Genomic DNA, 26,019 nt, shown 5'->3' on the forward strand with positions numbered 1-26,019 from the left:
TCCTAGAAAAATAATACCTAGAGGGGGTACTGAGAAGCAAATGATTAAAACACAGAATGATGATAGCTATGAGTGATGGTCAAGAGACAACCTAGGAGTGTATCTAATCCTGCTTGGAAGCCTCAAGTAGCAGTAGATTTTCAGAAGACATTTGGGAAAGGCAAGAGCTGAAAGATGCCAAAAAGTTAGACTAGCTTCTCTCCTTTGAAAAATCTCCCTTTCAAAGAGAATTCTTATTTGGCCTTCAGGGCTACTCTCGGGCTTCCCGCTAACCTTCCCAGGCACAGTCAAATGTTCTCTCACCTGCAGCCCACCTGAAGTACATCTTCCATATCCATATTACTGCTCTTATCTCATTGCATCACAGCGATTGGGAAAGACAACTGGCCTTGCCCTCACCTGGGAACTCCATCAGGGCAGAGAAGGTGTCCTTATCCATCTCTGTGCCCAACTTACCAGATACATAATATATGTTCAATAAAGTTTGATGAATAATTCAGTTTAACAAAGAATGATTGTAAACCAGCTTTAACATTTGAAAGTCTATATTAAAATAAGTAAGACATCCGTAGGGACATAACACCTCCAAGAGTATTTTTTATTGTACAAAAAGTCTTTTATACTTTAGAAAACAATACACTGAAAAAAAATTAAAAAAGAACAATTCCCTATAGAACTAAGCAAGGTCTCAGAAATGCTTTCTTATGTTTGAACACATTTTATAGCACGTGGCTGATTTAAGCGATGTTTATAGTCGCTGCTAAATTGTGGGCTGTTAGACACTTTATCATTCACATACTTCATTTGTGGGTGGGGACAGTGCAGACAGCTTAGAGGAAGGACTTTAAAGTCCCTGGCCAGGCCAGTCTGGAGCATGCTCACCCACCAGCTTCTGGGCCCCTGGAATTGCACTCATCTTCCACCATGACCAATGTGGCCACAGTGTATAGTTTTGCACAAGGCAAGAAAGACAATACACTTCCAGGATAATTAAACTAATAACAATTACACCAAAAACTTAATATCCATTTTGTCATCTGAAAAGGTCACTCCCAATTAAATTGCTGGCAGAATTTTCTACAATTTCCGACTTCACGGGCTATTTTGGTCACTAGTAAGCTCAGGGTAACTGAAAATATATACCCATATACCTCACCACCACATGTTGTTTTAGAATTTCTTCTAAAATATTTAGAAGACATTTCCTGTAGAGACTGGCAGGCAATTGTTTGTTTTGCTTTTCCATCTGGTATTCAATTAATATACTAATAGCCACTCTAATTTACCCTGCTATAATACCGATCTTATTTTTTCAAGTGGCATGTTTATTTTCACTTGGGGACTGAAAAATACTGCAGATTGGAAGCAACGGTTCATTTGCAGCTGCCACATCTAAAGCAACTCCAGTGCTGTTAATGTTCTGTAATGGGGGCATCTAAGTTTCTCCACTTGCTTGGCATTCTCTTGGATGTTAATGGTCATTAACTTTGTATTATTAATTTAATGTTTATAAACATTGTTAATAAATATGAAAGACGTTGCAAAGCACAAATGGAACACTAAAAGTTAGTGAGATAAATTAGACAACTTTTGTAGACACATGTATGTTGTGGGGTGTGTTTTTACCTTTTCCCACTTTTCATCTTCGCTATTAACCAGCTCTGTTGGTAGTGATGAAAGTCACTGAAATTTGCTCTGAAGTCACAGGGGCATTTTGTAGGTGTGAAGCTGGGATTTAGGGAAAACTGAGTGAGAGGATCAGAATATTCAGAGAAAAGTCATTAAAATGGCAGGTGAGTGAGCTGGAAATATCCTCATTGCATAGATAGAAAGCCTGTTAGTCGAGACTACCTAACAGAAAAGATAATAAAGGTGAGAAACTGCTATATGGCTGAAAGTGATGACTATAAGTTATACTTTTCTATCTCCTATAGCCTTTTTCAGTGCTGGGCAATTAGTAGGCTCAATCTTTGAAGACTGACAGATGTTAGCTTGATTCATGGTTCACAAGATGCCAGCTTTGTGGGTTCATTCCTCCTTTAAGTTGGTCTGTGACATATATCCCAAAATTCTCACATGGGTAGCCCAACCCAGATCTGCATCATTGTCACAATAGACTCTGAAGTTCATCAACACTAGTGAATGTTTTCCTAGAAAGTAGGCTCTGCTGAGAGTAGGTCAGAGATATTGCTCCTTTCTTGTAGTTACCACTCATTACCCCATCAAAATCTCTAAATAATTGTCGGTGCTCTCTCTCTTTTTATCTGAATAGAAAAATGCCTTTGAGATAAAACCCCCAGGATCATGGCAGGCAAGAGGCAGGACTAGATTGCAGCTCCCAGGCAGGCAGATACAGCAGTGTGTGGAGACTCGCATCTCAAACTTTTGCTCCAGAATTACTGCAGGAATAAACCAGGAAAGCCAAGAGAACCCCAGACCCTCTGAAGGAAGTGGATTGCTCTTGCAGGAACTGGAAGACATCCCAAATACTCAGCTGCAGCAAGACCTGCCCAAAGAGAGTCTGAACTAAGACACACCTCGCCCTGCCCCACCTGATGGTCCTTCCCTACCCACCATGGTAGCTGAAGACAAAGGGCATATTCTCTTGGGAGCTCTAGGGCCCTGCCCACCGCTGGTTCCTCCCTATACTACCACAGCTGATGCTGTCTTCAAAGTGCCATCTCCTGGCAGGAGGCCAACCAGCACAAAAATAGTGTATTAAAAAACCAAAACTAAGAACCCTCACAGAGTCCATTTCACTCCCCTTCCACATCTACTGGAGCAGATGCTAGGATCCATGGCTGTGAGACCTGCAGATGGTTCTGATCATAGGACTCTGTGCAGACAACCCCCAGTACAACTCCAGAGCCTGGTAGACCTGCTGGGTGGCTAGATCCAGAAGCTCTCAGGAAACCATGTCTCTAGGAAAACGGGGAGAATACTACACCAAGAGAACACCCCGTGGGACAAAAGAATCTGAACAGCAACCTTGAGCTCTAGACTTTCACTCTGACATAGGCTACCCAAATGAGAAAGAATCAGAAAAACAAATCTGGTAATATGATAAAACAAGGCTCTTTGACACCCCTGAAAATCACACTAGCTCACCGGCAATAGGCCAAACCAGGAGGAAATCCCTGATTTACCTGAAAAATAATTCAGAAGGTCAGTTATTAAGCTAAACAAGGAGGTGCCAGAGAAAGGTGAAGTCCAATTTAAGGAAATCAAAAACATGATACAAGAAATGAGGGGAGAAATCTTCAGTGAAATAGATAGCATAAATAAACAATCAACACTTCAGAAAATAATGGATGCACTTAGAGAAATGCAAAATGCTCTGGAAAGTCTCAGCAATAGAACTGAACAAGGATAGAAAGAACTTCAGAGCTCAAAGACAAGTTTTGAATTAACCCAATCCAACAAAGACAAAGAAAAAAGAATAAGAAAAAGTGAACAAAGCCTCGAAGAAGTTTGGGATTACGTTAAATGACCAAACTAAGAATAATTGGTGTTCCTGAGAAATAAGAGAAATCTAAAAGTTTGGAAATCATATTTGGAGGAATAATGGAGGAAAACTTCCCTGGCCTTGCTAGAGACCTAGACATCCAAATACAAGAAGCTCAAAGAATGCCTGGGAAATTCATTGCAAAAAGATCATCGCATAGGCCCATTGTCATCAAGTTATCTAAAGTTAAGACCATCTTAAGAACTGTGAGGCAAAAGTGCCAGGTAACCTATAAAGGAAAACCTATCAGATTAACAGCAGATTTCTCAGCAGAAACCCTACAAGCTAGAAGGGATTGGGCCCTATTTTCAGCTTCCTTAAACAAAGCAATTATCAGCCAGGAATTTTGTATCCAGCAAAACTAACCTTCATACATGAAGAAAAGAGTTTTTTTCAGACAAACAAATGCTAAGAGAAGTAACAAGTACCAAGCCAGCACTACAAGAACTGCTAAAAGGAGCTCTAAATCTTGGACCAAATCCTAGGAACACATCAAAACAGAACCTCTTTAAAGCATAAATCTCACAGGACCTGTAAAACAAAAATACAATAAAAAAAAACCAAGGTATACAGGCAACAAATAGCACGATGGATGGAATAGTACCTCATATCTCAATACTAACATTGAATGTAAATGGCCGACATGCTGCACTTAAAAGGTGTAGAATAGATAAGAATTCACCAATGAACTATCTGCTGTCATCAAGAAACTCATCTAACACATAAGGACTCACATGAATTTAACTTAAAGGAGTGGAAAAAGACATTCCATGCAAATGGACACCAAAAGCCAGTAGGAGTAGCTATTATTATATCAGACAAAACAAACTTTAAAGCAACAGCAGTTAAAAGAGACAAAGAGGGACATTATATAATGATAAAAGGCCTTGATCAAAAGGAAAATATGACAATCCTAACTATATATGCACCTGACACCGGAGCTCCCAAATTTATAAAACAATTACTGCTAGACCTAAGAAATGAGATAGACATCAACACAATAAGAGTGGGAAACTTCAATATTCCAATGACAGCCCTAGACAGGTCACCAAGGCAGAAAGTCAACAAAGAAACAAAAATTTAAACTATACCCTGGAACAAATTGATTTAACAGATATTTACAGAACATTCTACCCAATAACTGCAGAATATACATTCTATTCATCAGCTCATGGAACTTTCTCCAAGATAGACCATATGATAGGCCACAAAACAAGTCTCAATAAATTTAAGAAAATTGAAATTATATCATGTACTCTCTCAGACCACAGTGGAATAAAACTGGAAATCAACTCCAAAAGGAACCTTCAAAACCATGCAAATATGTGGAAATTAAATAACTTGCTCTTGAATAGTCATTGGATCAACAATGAAATCAAGATGGAAATTAAAACATTCTTCGAAATGAACGACAACAGTGACACAACCTATCAAAACCTCTGGGATACAGAAAAGATGGTGCTAAGAGGAAACTCATAGCCCTAAATGCCTACATCAAAAAGTCTGAAAGAGCACAAATAGACAATCTAAGTTCATGCCTCAAGGAACTAGAGAAACAAGTTCAAACATATCAAACCCAAACCCAGCAGAAGAAAGGAAATAACCAAGATCAGAGCAGAATTAAATGGAACTGAAATAAAAAAATACAAAAGATAAATGAAACAAAAAGCTGGTTCTTTGAAAAGATAAATAACATTGATAGACCATTAGCAAGATTAACCAAGAAAAAAAGAGAGAAAATCCAAATAAACTCAATTAGAAATGAAATGGGAGATACTACAACTGACACCACAGAAATACAAAAACTCATTCAAGGCTACTATGAACATCTTTAAGTGCATAAACTAAAAAATCTAGAGGAGATGGATAAATTCCTGGAAAGATTTAATCCTCCTACCATAAAGCAGGAAGAATTAGATATCCTAAACGAACCAATAACAAGCAGCAAGTTTGAAATGGTAATTTAAAAATTGCCAACAACAACAAAAACGTCCTGGACCAGATGAGTTCACAGCTGAAATCTACCACACATTCAAAAAAGAATTGGTAGCAATCCTATTGACACTATTCCACAAGATAGAGAAAGAGGGAATCCTCCCTAAATAATTATATGAAACCAGTATCACCATAATCCCAAAACCAGGAAAGGACATAGCCAAAAAAGAATACTACACACCAATATCCCTGATGAACATAGATACAAAAATCCTTAACAAAGTACTAGCTTACCAAACCCAACAACATATTAAAAATATAATCCACCATGATCAAGTCAGTTTCATACCAGGGATGCAGGGATGGTTTAAGATATGCAAGTCAATAAATGTGATATACCATATAAACAGAATTAAGAACAAAAATCACATGATCATCTTAATAGATGCAGAAAAAGCATTTGACAAAATCCAGCATATCTTTATGATTAAAACCCTCAGCAAAATTGGCATACAAGAGATATAACTCAATGTAATAAAAGCCATCTATGACAAACCCACAGACAACATAATACTGAATGGGGAAAAGTTGAAAGCATTCCCTCTGAGACAAGACAAGGATGCACACTCTCACCACTTCTATTCAACATGGTACTGGAAGTCCTAGCCAGAGCGATCAGACAAGAGAAAGAAATAAAGGGCATCCTAATCAGTAAGGAGGATATCGAACTGTTTTGTTTGCTTATTATGTGACTGTATACCTAGAAAACCCTAAAAACTCCTCCAAAAAGCTCCTAGAACCCATAAATGAATTCAGCAAAATTTCAGTATACAAAATTAATGTACACAAATCAGTAGCTTTGCTATACACCAACAATGACTAAGCTGAGAATCAAACCAAGAACTCAATCCATTTTACAATAGCTGCAAAAATAAAATAAAATCCTTGGGAATATACCTGACCAGGGAAGTAGAAGATTTCTACAAGGAAACCTACAAAACACTGCTGAAAGAAATCATAGACGACACAAAAAATGGAAACATATCTCATGCAATATTGTGAAAATGACCAAACTGCCAAAAGCAATCTACAAATTCAATGCAATTCCCATGAAAATACCACCATCGTTCTTCACAGAACTAGAAAAAAAATCCTAAAATTTATATGGACCCAAAAAGAGAGCCTGCATAGCCATAGCAAGACTAAACAAAATGAACAAATCTGGAGGCATCACATTATCTGATTTCAAACTATACTATAAGGCCACAGTCACCAAAACAGCATGGTACTGGTATAAAAATAGGCACATAGGAAAATGGAACAGAAGAGAGAACCCAGAAATAAACCCGAATACTTAAAGCCAACGGATCTTTGACAAGGCAAACAAAAACAAAATGGGGGAAAAGATGCCATACTCAACAAATGGTGCTGAGACAATTGGCAAACCACATGTAGGAGAATGAAACTGGATCCTCATCTCTCATCTTATACAAAAATCAACTCAATATAGATCAAGGACTTAAATCTAAGACCCAAAACTATAAAAATTCTAGAAGATAACATTGGAAAAACCTTTCTAAACATTGGCTTAGGCAAGGATTTCATGAACAAGAACCCAAAAGCAAATTCAATAAAAACAAAGGTAAATACCTGGGACTTAATTAAACTAAAGAGCTTTTGCATGGCAAAAGGAACTGTCAGCAGAGTAAACAGACAACCCACGGAGTGGGAGAGAATCTTCACAATCTATACATCTGACAAAGGACTATATCCGGAATCTACAATGAACTCAAACAAATTAGCAAGAAAACAAACTATCCCATTAAAAAGTGAGCTAAGGACATGAATGGGCAATTCTGAAAAGAAGATATACAAATGGCCAACAAACATGAAAAAATGCTCAACATCACTAATGACCATGGAAATGCAAAATCAAAACCACCATGTGATACCACCTTACTCCTGCAGGAACGGCCATAATCAAAAAAATCAAAAAATAATAGATGTTGACATGGGTGCAGTGAAAAGGGAACACTTCTATGCTGGCAGGAATGTAAACTAGCACAACCATTATGGAAAAGAGTGTGGAGATTTAAAGAGCTAAAGGTAGAACTACCATTTGATCCAGCAATCCCACTACTGGTTATCTACCCAGAGAAAAAGAACTCATTATACAAAAAAGCTACTTGAACATGCATGTTTATAGCAGCACAATTCACAATTGCAAAAATGTGGAACCAATCCAAATGTCCATCAATCAACAGGTGGATAAAGAAGCTGTGCTATATATATAGAACAGAATACTACTCAGCCATAAAAAGGGATGAATTAATGGCATTCATAGCAACCTGGATTAGATTGGAGACTATTACTCTAAGTGAAGTAACTCAGGAATGGAAAACCAAACATCGTATGTTCTCACTCATAGTAGGAATTAAACTATGAGGATGTAAGGGCATAAGAATGACACAGTGGACTTTGGGGACTCAGGGGGAAAGGGTAAAAAGGGGGTGAGGTATAAAAGACTACAAATTGAGTTCAGTGTGTGCTGCTCAGGTGATAGGTGCACCAAAATCTCACAAATCACCACTAAAGAGATTACTCATGTAACCAAATACCACCTGTTCCCCAAAAAAACTTATGAAAAAATATGTATGTATGTGTGTATATATATATGCATGCCTTTGAACCAAGACCAAGTCCTTAAATTTTCTCCTCCATAATCCCTAAATGCTGAGGATGAAATGCTGAAAAAGACCTGGACTCCACTCTCCAGGAGTTTTATACACTGCTGGAGGAGGTTGGGTACCTAGGTGGCCAAAGCACAGGTACTCAATGAATGCCTGCAGAATTGAAGTAGCTAAAGGAGACTCCCATTTTCTACCTCCCGATATCACAATTATTTTCTTTATTGATATGCTTGGTCTTGAGAGTGTGTTTGAGTCATGCCTCAGAATGCCTTGAGTTTTCATTAAACTTCATGACATTTTGTTTTCTATTTTTTAAATGCAAGGGTACATTTGCTTCTCAAGCACAATAAAAAGTCATTTAAAGACAAATCTCATAAATAAAATGGCTGATAAGTCTGGAGGATAGTAGTGTAAGACTATAATAAAATATGGCTATGAAGCAATGAGGTCACTCTCTTACTCACGAACTAATCTGGAATGATGTAATAATAATAGGAACTAACAATTTGAGCACTTAATCAGTTCAAGTGCTTTGTGTAAATTATTTTACTTAATCTTCATAATTCATACATCATTTATACCAAATTATTTATGTAACATTCGTGTTTCCATTTCACAAATGGGAATAGAGATGCTAAGAGGCCCAAGTGTCATAAAGGAAGGACAGGGATTTGAAGCCAGGTATACCTGGCACCAGACCAGTGCTCAGTCTAAGCCACCAACTTGTCTTCCACAAAATAAGATCCAGAGATGTTTTGAGTAAGTAGAACATAATCTCAAGGCATTTTGAAGAATAACTCAAGCTCTTCAAATCTGGATATACTGGCTGCGGTATCTTGGGTAAAACTTAGTCTAAAAAATGTAATGAATCAGTGCATACATGGCAGCAAGAGGTCAAGGTGATAATCTGTAACTATAAATTTGGAATGTGCACTTAGTAAATAAGTGTGGAAGTCTTAATGCATCGTCTTAGAGACATTGAGGAAAGCAGCTTTACTCATTATATTAAACAAACTTACATTAAGAATACAATAAAGGGTAGAGAGAAAAGAACAGAGCTCTGCAAGTGAAATATGCTCAGTATCAAGGTTTGAGAATTAATCTGTCATATTTTTCAATTTTCTTCTGTTTTTCATAGAAGCTGATAGGGTAAAGCAGAAGTCAATGTCCAGAAATGTTGAACTTTTGTTTTGTTTTTGTTCGCATTTGTTCTATGATTATCCTGAAGATTGCAGGAGCTTTTAAGTTCATTCACTGTCAACAGTCTGTTGTAGACCACTTATATCATGCCTATTTTTGAAATAATCAAATCTGAGGACCAATGTAAAGTTAGTAAAAGCAACATAAAAAATCAACTAAGCTACACAGATTTTGGAATATAGATGGGATAAGGCAAATGTTAAGTTGCTTCACACTTTCAAAAATAAACACAACATATAACTCTTTGGAAGATACCTGTTAGTATAAGCTTTGAAAAAACTCCAGGGATGATTAAAATGTGGCACGTGCACAACAGAGAGAGATGGAGAGAGAGGGAGGGAGGGAGGGAGACAGCGAGAGCGAAAGCAAGAGAGAGAGAGAGACTATCAATATCCATGTGTACAGGAATTATTTTTTGAATATAGATTTTTTATCTACAGTTACACATTTAAAGAATATTCACTAAATAATGGATTCAGGTGTTTTAAACATATTTTTAAATGAACAGATTAGTAATGGAACAAATATTCATATACTGCACAATCTTTGAAGGTGAGAAGCTTAAAAGGGGAAGAAAGGGCACTTAGTTATTAAACGTGTACCTCCAGGCAAATCAAACAAAAAAACTCAGGGCATCAAAATATTCCTGGGTTTTTCTGACCCCTTTAGGATTAGAAATTCTAATTTTAACAGGCTCAGGATGTTATTTTGCATGTTTTTGCAACTCATTAAAGAAGATAAAAATCTTTCCTTCTGTACTGAGACCTTTATTTTAAAATAAAAACCCCCAGGAAACTTCTTTTATTGAAAGGTGTAAAAAGGATCCAAAGCAGCTAAGTATTTATCAAAACAATGTATAACTTAAATCCTAAGGCTTGACTCTGATCACACATCACCAGCATGTCAATTGGCTGTGGATTTTAGTGTTAGTAGATAGTGAGAAAATCAACCTGCTATTTGGCCTACATAACTACAAGAACATCACTCTAATGTCTTTCCTCTTGACTGTTTTTGACAGAAATATCCAATTGTGTCACTGTATGGCTTTAACTATGTTTGCTTTCTAGTTATCCTATCACATAGAAAAATCATTTTGACAAAAATTTTAAAAAACAGTAAGATGTGAAACATTATCCATAAAATGCTCATAATAGTGTCTTTTTATATGTAATATGTATATATGTTCATATATGAGTGTACATATATATATGCTCATAGTAAAAGATAAATATATTAAACTATGTTAACTGCAGTTAAATCAATATGATCTTTTAAGATGTATATGTGTATGTGTTCAGGGTAAAAGATAAAGAGATATTAAACCGTATGTTAACTGTAGTTATTTTTAGTAGGTAGAACTATAAGAGATGTTTATTTTCCTTTGTGGTTTTAAATTATTTTCTAAGTTTCCTACAAAAACAAGTGCTACTTTTGCAAACAAGAAAAAAAGAAAGCCAAGTACTAAATATTATTTCAAAATTTGGCATGAAATATAAAAGCCCAAATTAAATATGTGCAAAAAGTCTGTTAAATTCTCATGTTTACACTGTTCCTTCTACCATAAACCTAAAGGATCTGCTTGAATAATTTATGTACTTATGGGGAAGATATGGTCTTCAATACAAATCACCTGGTTTTGTGATTGTTGAATTTAGATTGTTAATGGTAGTATGACACAGCCATTTAAAGATGGAGTCCGCCACATCCAAGCAAAGGGGCACCAAATCAGTTCAGCTCATGTATGATAAGAAAAGTAGGAAGATGAGAATAATGTCAGCTCATGCTGAGCACATTCTATTCACCCCTCATCAATGACCAGGTGCCACCTGCTCCTTCCCCAAAGTTCAGCTATGTCTCCCTATCAAGTGATTCCTCCATTCTGCTTTGAAGGGCTAGCTTCAAAGTAGATGAAGAATCAAAAAGATTTATTTTGCATAGCTCCAAGAAGGAGAGAGAGCATCAATGGCCCAGATCAAAATTTAGCTTAGGAAGAATTATCTGAGAGCTATGGTCAAAATCTCTTTCTGTTGGGGGAGGAAGTAAGGTGTCAGTGAGGGTGTGGTCCAGCTGGGACAGATTGAGGAAATTGCTCCACCAAAACTGAGTAAGAGTGAAATCCAGAACCATGAAGAACAGAGAATCAATCATGAACCTAATCTGGTAAGATAGAGAGTGGAGTTGCCCCACTGGAATGGCTAGAAGCAGGTGTCAGGAGGTGGGGACCTGACTCAGGTATAGACAGTGCTGGTGATGACTTAGGAACAAGATCAGCTACCTAATTTGTGAAGCCCAGTGCAAAATGCAAATGCAGTTTCTTGTTAAAAACTTAAGAATTTCAAGACTGCAACAGCAGAGTATTAAGTCACGCAGAGGGCCCTTTGAAACTGGCCTGGCATAGGAATGGGTGATCACCAGGAAGGAGAGGAGTGTTCCTGGGTTTATCATTTTTGGGTGGTTCTTACTTGCTCATGGACTCACTGATGAGTAGTGTGGAGACATGGACTGCATTTAAATGACAATGATAAGTAAAAAGAAGATGGAAATTTTCAAAATGGAATTGGAAAGTAATGTTACAGGACATGTTCAAATATAAGCTGCATGTTACAGAGAGAATTCAAGCATTGAGTAGGTATTTAGACTCGAAGACCTTTAAGATCCTTCTCAACTCAGAGTCTAGAATTGTATGCTTGGATTGGAGGGGCTAAACATGATTTAAAAGTATTCTGTAGACTCCATAGTCTACAGGTTCTGGAAGGCCTGAGTTTTTCATATATTCCCAATTACAATTGTTTTAATTCTCACATATATTATAATCTTACTTGTTGGCCAGTTCTATCTTAGAAGCACACATACTGTAACACAGTATTTTCCCTGCTGACCTGCTTAGCCTTAAAATCATTGCTCAGCAGGTAGATTTTAAGGCAATAGTCCCAGAGACCTTTTGGATATTCTTTTTCATCTCTAAATATAAGAAATAGGAATAGAATATTAGATCTTATCCTCTGTTCAGCTGAGTTCAAGTCTCCTTTCTCTTCTTCCATACAAACATTCATACAACATGGAGAGCTCATTTTCTTAACTGCTTATCTCCTCATGTTACTGTATAAGTTGTTCTCATTCCTCATTACTCCCTGTATTCACACTTGTTGCCATGTGGCATTGCATTTCCTCCAACTAGAGATGGAGTATATTTTACCATCTCATTGATGGTGGGCTTTACCATGTTGCTTTAGTTTGCCCATGGAACATGGACGGAAATGGCAGTGTGCCAGTTCTAAGTCTAGACATTAAGAGACATTATGTGTTTCTACTTGCCAATTGTTCACTTCTGGTAGTGCCATAAGAAGAATATGTCCCAGGTATCTCATTGGTGGGAGGATAGGATAAAAGATTTGTGCAATAGACAAAGGTCCAGTCTGCAGCATGGAACCATGCCCAGCCAAATCAGGCTTCAATCAGCCACGCATGACCTCATGTGTAAGTGTGGAGCAAGAATAAATAATTATTGTTTTAAGCCACTGGTTTGTTTTGTGGTATTATTGTAACAAAAACTGGTATATCTTAACTTCCAAGCTCTTCCATACTTTTCTTTCTTTCTTTCTTTCTTTCTTTTTTTTTTTTTGAGACAGAGTCGCGCTCTGTCGCCCGGCTGGAATGCAGTGGCCCAATCTCAGCTCACTGCAACCTCCGCCTCCCAAGTTCAACCAATTCTCCTACCTCAGCCTCCTGAGTAGCTGAGATTACAGGCGGGCCCACCACCACGCCCGGCTAATTTTTGTATTTTTAGTAGAGACAGGGGTTTCACTATGTTGGCTAGGCTGGTCTTGAACTTCTGACCTCAGGTGATCACCTGCCTTGGCCTCCCAAAGTGCTGAGCCAGTGCACCCGGCCTCTTCCATACTTTTAATCCGTTAAGTCATGGTGAATATTGAACTCATTAATCAGTTGTGAAGAATGTTGTGATTACTAATTCAAATATTGGAGTATGTAGACATGGATTGGAATCCTAGCACTAATATACCAGTCTCTTTTAACTACTAAGCTCAGGGCCTTCCTCCACTAAATGGAGATAATAAAATGCCCTACTCTTTGAGATTACTATGAAGACTGAATGAGATGATGCACTTAAAGTTCCAAGCACAATAACTGTCCCCTGTTATTGAGATTGGCCTTGAGTAAACACAGGAGAGACAAGCAAGCATGTCTGGAGAGGTGTGAACATTTGAAATAAGAATCACTTCATGAGGCTAAAACAATATCTTGTCCAAAGCACAATCAAAATAAATTATCAATGAAAAAATAACATGATGTAAAAGGAATTAAATGAGAATACACCTGAATATTTTCTGAAACCATTACTATGGCACAGCTGTACAGCAATAGCTACATCCTCTCAACCCACAGAATTCACCTGAAGTGGAAAGTAAAAGGGAAACTTGTTCTAGGATCCATTATTATTTATCATGGCGCAATGAGTAAAACGAACAGATGGCCAATTATTTCTGCAACTGTAATAAATGAAGTGTTTTTATGGGAAGGGGGGAGTCTAGATCAACTACCTTGCTTATATACTGATGGGAAGGCCGAAGGAAAACTTTGACATACAGAGGTCAGAATCAACCAACATCTGCAATCTGTTGCTGGTTCACATAAATATTATCATTTTTCTTTTGCAATAATTTCTGTTTACTGATTTACCAGTACATCTGTGCTTTAAGCAAAGGTTTAATTCTTTCCTGCCAATCATTTCTTCCTAATTGAGTTTTGTGAGTTAAATGAGATAATGCATGTAAAAAATAGCTTTGCAAGGTGTAAACAGATGCACCTGCTGGCTAATTTAGTTTAAGTTGAATTGTGCAAGGATTTAAACATGCTTATCTGTTCCATTACAGCAAAATGTGATATGTCAAACCTGGAATTAAAACTTGATGACAAAAATCAAGGAAAATGAGCAGCTGGTTGGGGAGCTGGGAGTGGGGGAATAGCCTTTCCTTCCAGAACCACTCACTGAGGGGATGGCTATTAAAACAAAGAAGCGGGCAATTCAAGGGAAAGTGTTCTTTGGGTGTGTTTTATTCTCCCAAGTATGTTTCTGTCTGAAAGAGTTACCAACTGCACTTTATTTCAATTGAATTAAAAGAGAATATAACTTGCTACTCATATACCAGAGAGTTTATATTGTTTCTGCAGTTTCAAATTTTTGTGTGTGTGTGAAGGTCTAAGTCTTAAAACAGTCATAAGATTTATTTACCAAAATGTAACCTACGCTCAGGACACCATTTCTCCTCATTTTTTTCTGGTCCCTCACCAGCACTTTCCATGATCTATCATAGAGAGTGTGTAGTCCCTAGAGATGTGGCATGGGAGAAAAAATATTTTAAAACTTTTTCCCCTCTTGTGGTGCTGTTAGAAGAGTAGGGAAGAGCCAACGATGGGGCTAAGAGCATGGGCAGTGATCACTACTATTTTTGGCTCTGTGATCATGGGCAATTCAGGCTTCTGATCCACTAAAGATGGAATCACAATAGTACCTACCTCATGGGGATGTTTTCAGCATTAAGCAAGGTAATTCATAAAGATAATTTAGCTCTGTGCTTGATTGTGTTCCCTTAATATTAGCCATTATTATAATCACTGGGTGGTAAGGAAGACCATTGTGTGGCTGAGATAAATGGAGGACGTAGGGAGAGGTGCAGACATAATTGTCAGCTGATGCAAAGAAGGGTCAAAAAACTCATCAATTTAAACAAATTCAAATTTTGGGAAAATTGAATGTCAGGTCTAAGTTTTTTGTAATTATAAAAGAAGCTAATGCTAAAAAAAAAAAATCCCCAAAACAATGTTATGGAAAAGATTATAGGGAGACTGATTAAGCCAGTAGGAAAAAAAAATACTGTATTTAAGGATATTAGAAGAATTTATCATCATGGAACATGCTCATTAAATACTAGTTGTATCTGTTTGATAATGTAGCCTAAGATCTCTACTTAGTAAAACAGCCAGGTTCACTTTACTGTGTACATTTAAGAAAGACAAAATTACCTTTTTAGAACTTCAGTCTAGGGTATCTTTTGCACTAAATGCACTAAATTCAGAGATTTTAATGATAGTTTCCTGTAAATGTGCCATCTTGTACAGCTGAAGTATGAAAAACAGCATTCATACTGTTTTGAACCCTTTTCACATAAAAAGCTTGGCACAGATCCTCAAAAACCTCTTAAATAATACTGTCAGTGACCACACTGTCAGCATGAATCCTTATTAAGTAATTTTGACAAAGTCCGTCCTATCCTATCTGTGCAAATAATTTTCAAATATATTTAGGATCATGGATATTAGTTGAGCCAACAAAGCAAATTAACAGCACCCCCACCATTACAAGAAAATGGGCACCCATCTTTGTGTCAGATTAGTCACGTTGCATGCCAGAAAAATATAATCAGATCTGGCTTGGCCTTCCGTTTTATCTTCTGTCCATGTCGGCAAACCCTTCAGGAATCATGGAAATGTGCCACTCTGAAACATATTAATTAGCCTGCTTGCCCAGAGTGAGTGCTCTGGCTTAATGCCTACGTTTTGGTGCTGCATATATTCCAAAGAGAGTAGTAACACAAAGTGAAATCAGGCCCAGACCAAGGGATTACAGTTGCTCAGGCAGGGATGAAGGTTACCCAGGCCTCGGCCGTGGTGCTAAGTGCCCTGTGGTCCCTCATTGAAACAGAGGCAAAAGACCAGGAATGTCATTACTTCTCAGCTCCCCTGGCTTTGGGACATAACAGTTACAGTACTCGATTTGGGAAATCTCTTTACTCCCACTGTGAAAATATGTCCCCTTTTGCTGCCATAAATATTTGTTCAAGGCTTTCCAAAGTAAAGTTGAGGATTACAAAGTTTCTTTCATAACATAGGGACCTTTTATCCCTTAGACAGTTTCTTTGAACTATAAGACAAATTTGAAACAGAATAAAGGAGGAGGTAGATGAAATAGACACAGAAAAGATATCAGGGATTAGTCAGCCATATAACCAGTGCTTGAATATAATTTTAAACTCCTTGATCTTAGATATTAGATGCAAAGGAGCATTATCTGGCTTTTTATCCCTTTCCTTTTCTTCTTCAAAATGTAGTTCTCCCTTGCAGGACATAATTTTTGCCTGGATTATTTTAGGGCCAGAAAAAAATAAACTTTATACAGGTAGTTCAGAGATAGAATATGTGAGCATGGTGTAGGGAGAAGACCAAAATTAAGACCTTAAGGATGAATCTTTAAGTCTTTTGGCTTACCTCATGTCACACATAATGTATTATTTACAGTTGCCATATCATTTACATGAAAATGCAGTTCCTCAGGAGATTTGTGGGTAAACTTTAATAATTTAACGTATCTAAACACTATGTACTTAGACTATTCTCAGAATTAAATAATTGCAACAAAGACAGGGAAAGTTACTCCTAGAATAGTTCCATGCATTTCAGCCAGTTGGTTTGCACAACTCCTACTAAGTTGTCAAAATACATGGTGACCAATGCAGGAGCCACTTTCATGGTCAGAGCCCTGCACACTTGGTGAGATATATCAAGTTTATTAGTGTATGGACAAGAAGCCTTAAATCTTATAGCCAAGAGGCTAGGTTCAACCTATAAATGTGTTTGTTCAACCTGTACACTGTTAAACATTTTTTGATGCATTTAAAAAGTGAGAGATTTCACACAAAATCTGTATTTCTGGCTTCTCCTAAAAAGTTGGGTGATCTGTCATTCTTGGGGCTATAGTTCACATGGAAAAATCTGCAAAAAACTCAATAATATACTCTTTTGGTATGCCACATCCCCCATAACTTCCTATGCTATTACATCTAGCCCAAGGCACTCACTGCAAATGCTCCATAAATAGATGAAAAATGAACTTCTAGATAAATTTCTTATTTTGTAGGTAGTGTGAATTGTTTTCTACATTTCTTAGCCTGGCTTAACAGCCATACACATAAACACAAACACACAACATAGTTAAAAGAGCAGGTATGATTGCGAGTATGGAAATGATAACTAAAAGATGGCTCTACCAGTAAGCCAGTTGCATGTTTTGGAAAATTTTCTGTGCTCTTTCCACGTCTAAGAAACTATCTGTAAAATATTGAATGAGCTTAGATAGCTTCCTAGCTTCCCTCCCAATTTAGTGTTTTCGCTTTATCAAGAGGAAAACTTATTTTCTATTTTAGTGATTCAATTTGATTGTCTTCACTATTAAAATTAATTGGATCATATAATTAAACTGAAAACAAAATTAAGAGTCTAGCTTCTCATTTTATAGATAGGAAAAACTGAAGAGATCATGCAAATAAATAACAAAAAACGCATTAAACGCAAGCAGGAGGTATGTTCAAAAAGCTACATTAAAACAGAGAAGGGAGGAGACATTATTTTATCAAAAGTATCATTTTCTCCAACCTGCTGTTTTATCCATGGGAGGGTATTTCATGAGCAACATGGCTGGGATGAGACTTAAAAATGACCTTACCCAGACCATTGACCCAATTATCCAATCTGGAAACTTACTTAGTATTCCCCAAACTTTTATTATAATAAGCCTTGTATTACTTGGGTATATAGCTTTCTTTTCTAGCACATAGTAAAAAAAAAAAAAAAATTAATGAGATAAAATCTCATTCTGTTGCCCAGGTTGGAGTGCGTTGGCACGATCACGACTCACTACAGCTTCAAACTCCTGGCTCAGATGATCCTCTCACCTCAGTCTCCCAAGTAGCTGAGACTACAGGCATGTGCCACCACCTCTAACTAATTTTCCCATTTTTTTCTAGAGAATGGAATTTTGCCATGTTGCCAACGCTGGTCTGAAATTCTTGGGCTGAAGCATTTTGCCTGCCTTGGCCTCCCAAAATGAATAAACTTTTAAGAGCAAGAATCACCCTTCTTCTTTTTTTCTCTCTTTCTTTTTGTATGTATGTATGTATGTATGTATGTATGTATGTATGTATGTATGTATTTACTTATTTAAGACAAGGTCTCACTCTGTTGCCCAGGCTGGAATGCAGTGGTGCAATCAGGCTTATTGCAGCCTTGACCTCCCAGGCTCAAGTGATCCTCCTGCCTCAGCCTCCCAGGTAGCTGGGACTACAGACACACATCACCATGCCCAGCTAATACCCTTCTTTTTATTTCCCAATTCGAGGCTACATTTTTAGCTTTGCACAAACTAGGTATTCAGTAAATATTTGCTAAATCTGAAGATAAACTTCCAGATCGATAAACCATAAGGACATTTTGATTTGGTCCAAATAATTAATAATGTGATACCATCATGGGCTTGAGAATCAAAAACATAGTTTTGTCTTGAGTAATATATCCCATTTTGCTGCACAGCAGTTCAGCTCAGTAAATCTTCACTATGCATCTCCTATGTGCAAAATATATGTTAAATATTATGGGGCAAAATTTCCTAAGCCCGACTGGATCGTTAGCATTACCTAAAGAGGTTTTAAAAACATAGATTCTAAAGCCACACCTCTAGAGATTCTGATATACCTAGGCTTGGGGACTCTACGTGTGTTTTTAAGTTCCCCAGCTGATTCTGACCATTACTAGGTTTAGGAAATATTGCTTATGTAATATATAGGTAAAGAATATAATTGCTAATTACACACTTCATTCTGAGTTATGTGATCTAAGTTTCACGACCTTAGCCACTTCCTTTCAGAGGAGAGTAAATAGAAGTTGTTAATCTCTTAAAACCATCTACAAATTTATTAGTGTCTGAAGTTTGGAATATGTGAGTAAAAAAAATAAGAAAAATTAAGTTACATAAAATGTTAAATATTGTCTGTCTCTGTGGGGAGAGAAACTACTATTTTTTCCTCATTAAGATAATTCAGGAATATTAGCAGTAGCAATGGAAGGGGCCTGCTACCTTATCTCTTGACAAAAATACACTATTACCATGGTAACTACTGAGATGGGACAAGATGTCTCCTTAGAGGCAGAGAATAGAACCAAGCATCAGCTGAGGAAAGAAGTCCTAACTACAAACAAATGATATTCTTAGCTATATTTGTATAAACGCAGATTATTTTAGGTAAGGCTTCTAAAATAATTTCAAACATATTACTATGCCCCCACAAACAAATGCAGGGGCATAGTAGCTCCCGACATTAACTACCTATATGTGGGTTTTGTGTATTCACACTAACCAATTTGAATATTTCTATTAAATCACCTGGTCCAGAAAATCAAACCAGTTTTGTCATGTAAAACAAAATCAGAAAGAAAGCAGATGCAGTGCTTTTTTTTTTTCTAATAATGATAATAAAAAAGACAACTTCCATTTAATGGGGACTTACTGTACCAAATATTTTATACGTATTATGTCATTCATTCATTTCTCATAGCAGCACCACAAAGTAGATATTATCTTTATTGTCTCATCTTATAGAAAAGGAAACTTTGTTTTAGAGAGGTTAGGTAATTTACCCACCATCATAGAGCTAGCAAATAGTGGAGCTAAGAGGAAATCTTTCTGACGCTGACTCTTAGAATCTCATCTTCCAAAATAAAAACACATAGTTTGTACCACAAGATATATGAACACTGGTCTTTATAGTCCAGTGTTCTCTCTCAAAGGATATTAGAATTTCTTTGTGGAAGAACGTGGTTGTTCCTCTGCATTGCACCACATTGTCCTCAAAGGTTTGTGCTATACAATCTTGTCAGTTCTTTAATCTACTCTTAAATTTATGTAATTTATTGATTATTCTCAGGTATACAGTCATGTAATAAGCACTGGTGTACCAACCAAGTGCCAGGCACTATACTTGCTACTGGGCATGTAAAGGCATAAGGCGGCTTCTGAATGAAAACAGCTCATAATCTAGTGATAAAGACAGAAGCATGTAGATAATCTTAATATAATGTAATGTAATGGAGTTGCACAATAGAAAGAGGAGTTTGCAAAGGTGAAGATGGACAGAGAAGCCCTCACAGAAGTGATGCTTTGAATTGGGTCTAGTAATGAGTAGGATTGGGCAGCAAGATGGGAGAATGGCACTTTAAGCTGAAGGAACAACACTTATATACAGGAATGCAGTCAGAAAATGCTTGATATTGGGAGTCTGCATCCCAAACTTTGTCTAAATTCTAAATCCTATTGGACTCTAGTGGGCAATAGGAGAAGAGGGAAAAGTGAGATTGAAGAAGTCAGTAGCAGCCATGGGTTTATACACTATTGTTTCAACAACCATTTATTTACTTGACAATAAGTGCCTGGGACTGTGTCAAGTACTTTACATAAATTGTTCTATGAGGGAGTTTACAGTTGAAATTGCAGCTCAGAGAGATGAAGTATTTTTGCCTATGTCACATAGCTTGGATATAGGTAGAATTTGAATGCAGATCTGGTTAGTCTTCAAGCATGCATTTCTCTTCTCTATATCACATATAGGTGTTTGGAGATTATTTCCCTATAAGCAATAAGAAGCCATTTGAGAATTTCACACTCCCATGTCATATGATCAGATTTGCATTTTGGAAGGATTTCTTTGGCAACAATGTAGAGGATGAACTGAGAGTGATACAGGACTAAGAAGCCAATTAGGAACTTAACTACAATGGTTCAGATGGGGGAAAAAAACACCTAGGTTAGTAGTTCTCATAGTCAGCTGTTCATTGGAATCACCTGGGAAATATTTAAAACTGCGTGGTCCTTAGGTATCCATGTGATAATAGTTCCAGGATGTGGACCCTGAGTGCAGACACAGAGGGCCGAGTGAATACAATGCCTGGGTACCACACTTAGAGATTCTCTTTTAATTGGTTTGGAGTGTGATTTGGCCATTAGGATTTTTAAAGCTCCCCAGGTGATTATATTATGCAGCTAGGGTTGAGAACCATTGGTCTTGGCCAAGTCAATGGGGACAGAAATAAAGAGATAAGCTTGAGTATTATTTAGAAATTAGGCTCAACAGGACTTAGGGTCAACAAGACTTGGTGGTTGATTGGATATGTGGGTGGTGGTGATGGGGGTGAAGCTAGGGGTGAGGAAAGCTTGAAATAAATCCTAGGTTTCTCATTTAGAGGATTGGGAAATTAGTGGCACCATTAGCCAGGATAAAAAATACAAGAGTAAGAGAAGATTTATAAACTCTGGAAGTAATAGACCATAGAATACAATAGATATGTTATATATAACAACAAATTTTGAAAATATTTGTAACAGACCCAGACTTTTTTTATCAAAGTGAGAAAATATAATTTTTAAATATTTTGAAACTGAATTCTACCCTGCTCTCCTCTCTCTGGTGTTGACAACCTCATTTGCCTTCTCTCTGGGCAGCCTCACCATTTCTGCAGCTATAAAGATCAAGGAGAGTGGGTCAATGATGGTGGTGGGCTATCACAACTGCTACAACCCCAACAACTTCAATTCAAGTCACAAGCACTACTAAGGGAGTGAGCGCCACTTGTCTCCTATGTGAAGGACCAGTCCTAGTGATAATGCTGACCGCAGTTAAAGAGAGAGCAACTACCTGAATCAGCTAACACTGAGTTATTTACATCTACAAACAACTGGGTCAACAGGAGAAACAACAGCCCTTAATACAGTGGTTCTCATCTTGGCTGCATGTTGAAATCACCTAGAAAGCTTTAAAATGTAGTGATGCCTAGGTTTCATTACCAGGGTCTCTCATTTTGTCTGTGGTGCAAACTGGACATTGTGATTTTCTTAAACGCATGGGAGTTTCTTAATGCTTGGGTTATGCTAATGTGCAACTGAGGTTGAACCATTGCTTTAGTACCTTTATGTACCTTTCAAGAGACTGCATTCATGTTAGCAAGCAGATTGTTGTGGGATAATTCAGAATGGCCAGAGAATGCCTTTGTTTTATGTGAGGATTAGCAAAAACTACCATACCCATTAACACTTTTGCAAGCAGTGTACTCTTAATGGTCAAAAGTTCATATATAAACTTCCAGTTATCAGTGCCAAATGCTATGATTTTTGACTTTTCAGATGGAAATTAACTGCCTGCATTCTACTTCATGATAACAGTCAGAGTCTACTTAGGGAAAATAGACTTATGCCCAGTAGTATAGCAAAAGGAATTGAATGTGGCTACTAGTTTAGAAGTGGTGGAAATGCTGAAAAGAAAAACAGTCTGGGCAGGCAACTCGGAGATGGACAAAAAGAAGCTACATACCACCTTGTAGAGCTTGAGGGATAAAGGAGAAAACATTTTTACAGTCATCCCTCAGTATCCATAGGGGATTTGTTCCAGGACCCCTACAGATACCAAAATGTGCGCATGCTCAATTCTCACAATTGGCTCTGTGGAACCCATGAATACAAGAAGTCAACCTTCCATATCTGAAGGTTTTGCATTCTGAAAACACTGTATTTTTGATATGTGTTTGGTTGCAACCATGCATGCAAAATACAAGGATATGAAGGAGCTGGCTGTATTTATTTTTAAGTAGACCCATAAATTCAAACCCAGGTTGAACCCAATTGTCAACTGTACTAGCAAGTAAGAGCTTGGGCTACCTTTGGGAGCTGAGGTCTTCAAAGGAGCTGCTTCCCAACAGCAGCTGGAACCATAGAGATGCAGACTCTGCTGGAGATGCTTTCTAAAGCTGAGAGAAGAAAACTCTCCTTTCTCCGCTTTACTTGCTCTTCAATCTCCTACCTGTGACTTCCCTTGGCTGAACCTAATAAGAAGCCAGTTGGTATGGAATCCTGGGATGCATAATCTGCAGGGTTTAGCATCCTGTAATATATTGCAGAGCTGAAAGCAAGCAAGCAAAATGACTGGGACTAGGATTCTGAGCCAGATTTGTCCCAGATTCTGGCTGTAGATACATTCCGTTCTTGCTGGTAAGTATATGTAGGATAAAGTACAAACCAAATGGAAAATTCTGAGTTTTTCTCCTTTATTCCATGTACATAGGAAAAATTATTCTACAGACATATATTAGTAATTGTGCTTACATTACCAACTCCTCAGCTGAGATGTTCACACTTGCAGAATGTATTTATTCCAATATAAAACGTGAAAAATCTTTTTGACATGCATAAAAGAACAGACATGGATACAGATAAAACAAAGGACAGAACTTTGAATAGGTGTGTCTCAGCTTGCAGCATTTCACTGTTACTGAACAGTTAGTGGTAGCATAACAGCTGCATTGAGGATGCTATTTTCGTACAAATAGCAAGTCTCATTTCCACAAGCCAATTCACAGAGATAGAATTTAGACAAATCGTTTTTCCCCATACAAAAACTGCTTTGGTTACCTGTACTGAAAAACAATTAAGAGTAGGGTTGTGTTTATGCAAACCTGCCACTGAGGGAACCATATGGCTTCAACTCTAAGACCAACTTTCTACCTGTTGGTGGTCCTACTCTACTATTTAGAAAGGTCCTGTTTATTCTCAAATAATATTCTTGGTTAAGATAGATGAGCCTGGTTCCAAATGGACCCTCTGGCTGGAATATTGGTTAAAAGCACACCCTCATGAATTTAAAATGAGCCATGGACACAGATCCAGCACCTGTATTACTTTACTAAGACAGCATTGGTCTGAGTGAGATGGAAAAAATATTATTTTCTTATCCTTCCTTGAACTGTAAGAACTGTAAGAAGTATTAGAAAGAACAAAATAGCTTTGGGAGGATTCTAATTTAGTCTTAGGTATCTATTCATGAGTCTATTCTGATTGAGATGATTGTTACACTGGATTAAATCAATTATTTTACAGTGCTTTTTAAAATTTAAAAACAAGATTTCTCCTGAACTTGGTGGTTTGCCTCCCTGAAAGCTCACCTTGAAGGGTGTAGGGAGCTCACACAAGTGGGCAGCAGAAGGGAGGCTTCCAGCTGCAGAGCAAGCAGAATAACACATTAAGCAGTAGTCTCTTCTGAAAATCTAAACATGGAATAATACTTCCTCTGAAAAAACTCAGTATAGGCCAACCAGTAACCATGGCCATGGCCACATTTGGGGATCAGGGATCTTTGCAGCTGAGACATTACCTCTTGATTGGGAGCCCCTTATCATGGATAATCTGATATTAGAAGACAGTCATAGGATAATACAGGTAAGTACCACCAATGCATTACAAATTCTAACATCAAGATGCACATGGCCTTCCCCTAGTCTGTTCCACATATAGCATTTATTCAGGCAGTTCTTCAAGAATACATTTTCTCCTGATCTTCAATTTCAAACAAACCCATAGGGTGAAAAGGTTAGGTTCGTGCAAAAAGATGACATTCTCTTTTAGCATCTCATGGATCACAGAGCATCTCCTTCAAATCCTGGACTCCAGAAAGAGAGCAAGTCCTTGTCCTGACAAGTTGATTTTCTTCGCTTAGACTCAACCAATAGAGATAAAGCGTAGAGGCACTTGGTGCACTGTATCTTAGTGGCAGGATTATTATGTCCACCTGAAGGCTTGAAGGGTTGTGTGCTGGTGCAGGAACTATCTTGCTTGGGGTGTGTGTCTAAGTTTTGCATCCTAAACACTGAAGAGTGTGTGAATTGCCAAGAATACCTGATCTGGTCCAACCTAGCAAATATCCAACAGGATTTTTCACTGGTTTTCTGGCTTGCTGTAATTCTTATTTTAATGAAGGCAAAAAGTAAGGTTTTAGAACATTAAAAAATTTAATGTTCTTAAAGGTTTTAGTCAGTTGTATCCTGAACACCCCTTTCATCTACTTCTTGCTTGTGCACTTGGGAATGACACGGATGGTGGCAGCATTATTGTGTATTAAATAATTTAGTGATTTATTTTACACCACAGCGTCTACATGGGTCCCTCTCTCCCTGGCAATGAAAACAGACCATACTTGCTGATGAATAAAATCATTCAGAAGTTTCTTTGTCACTAAATTGAATCAGCTTTCCTCCAAGGATAGTCTTCTCTTCATCTATAAATTTACATATTTATACAAAACATATGATCATTTTAATCTTTGTTCTCTCTTTTGACTCCACCCAGGTTTTCAGTGAAAAAGTCCCTAATTCAGTGTTGCACTTAGGCTTTTACTGATGTGACATTGCAAGAAAGGAAGTCACTTGTTGTCCTTGATAATCTCATTTGGCTTCAGCATAGTTCTTTGAAGTAATTCCCTTGCTAGCTGGTTGTATTCCAAATGTGTACAAACCATATTATGCCTTTTAAATCTAAATCATACAAAGAGATAGACTCTACTTTCTATTATATCATAATATCTCTTTGTATCAAATTGATATCAATATTTCATCATCTTTGAACTTTTGATTCCATTTTCAGTTTAAGTTTTCTTATCTTCAGATTTTAAAGTCTTCTCCTGCATAAAATTCTGTTTGAACTTAAACGTATTAATACATTGTGTGGTCAATTTTGCCCCACATAATTTTACTCTTCATTCTTCAACATTCTTTCATTAAACTTCTTTATTGTTTAAACCTCATTTTCATAGTAGTTCAGGGGATTCAGCCTTAGTGTAGCATCTTTCTCTTAAGGACTGTGAAGTTTTCAAACCCTGAATCTTTTCTAACCAGCTTGATGACCAAGAAACAATTCAGACCAATCTGTATATCAATTATTTACAGTAGAGTGGTAAACCAAAGAGCTGTTGGAAATCATTGATACATACTACACCAAGAGATATTGAAAAATCTATTAGACATTAC

Source organism: Pan paniscus, chromosome 6 (assembly GCF_029289425.2).
Source record: "Pan paniscus chromosome 6, NHGRI_mPanPan1-v2.0_pri, whole genome shotgun sequence".
NCBI lineage: Eukaryota > Metazoa > Chordata > Mammalia > Primates > Hominidae > Pan > Pan paniscus.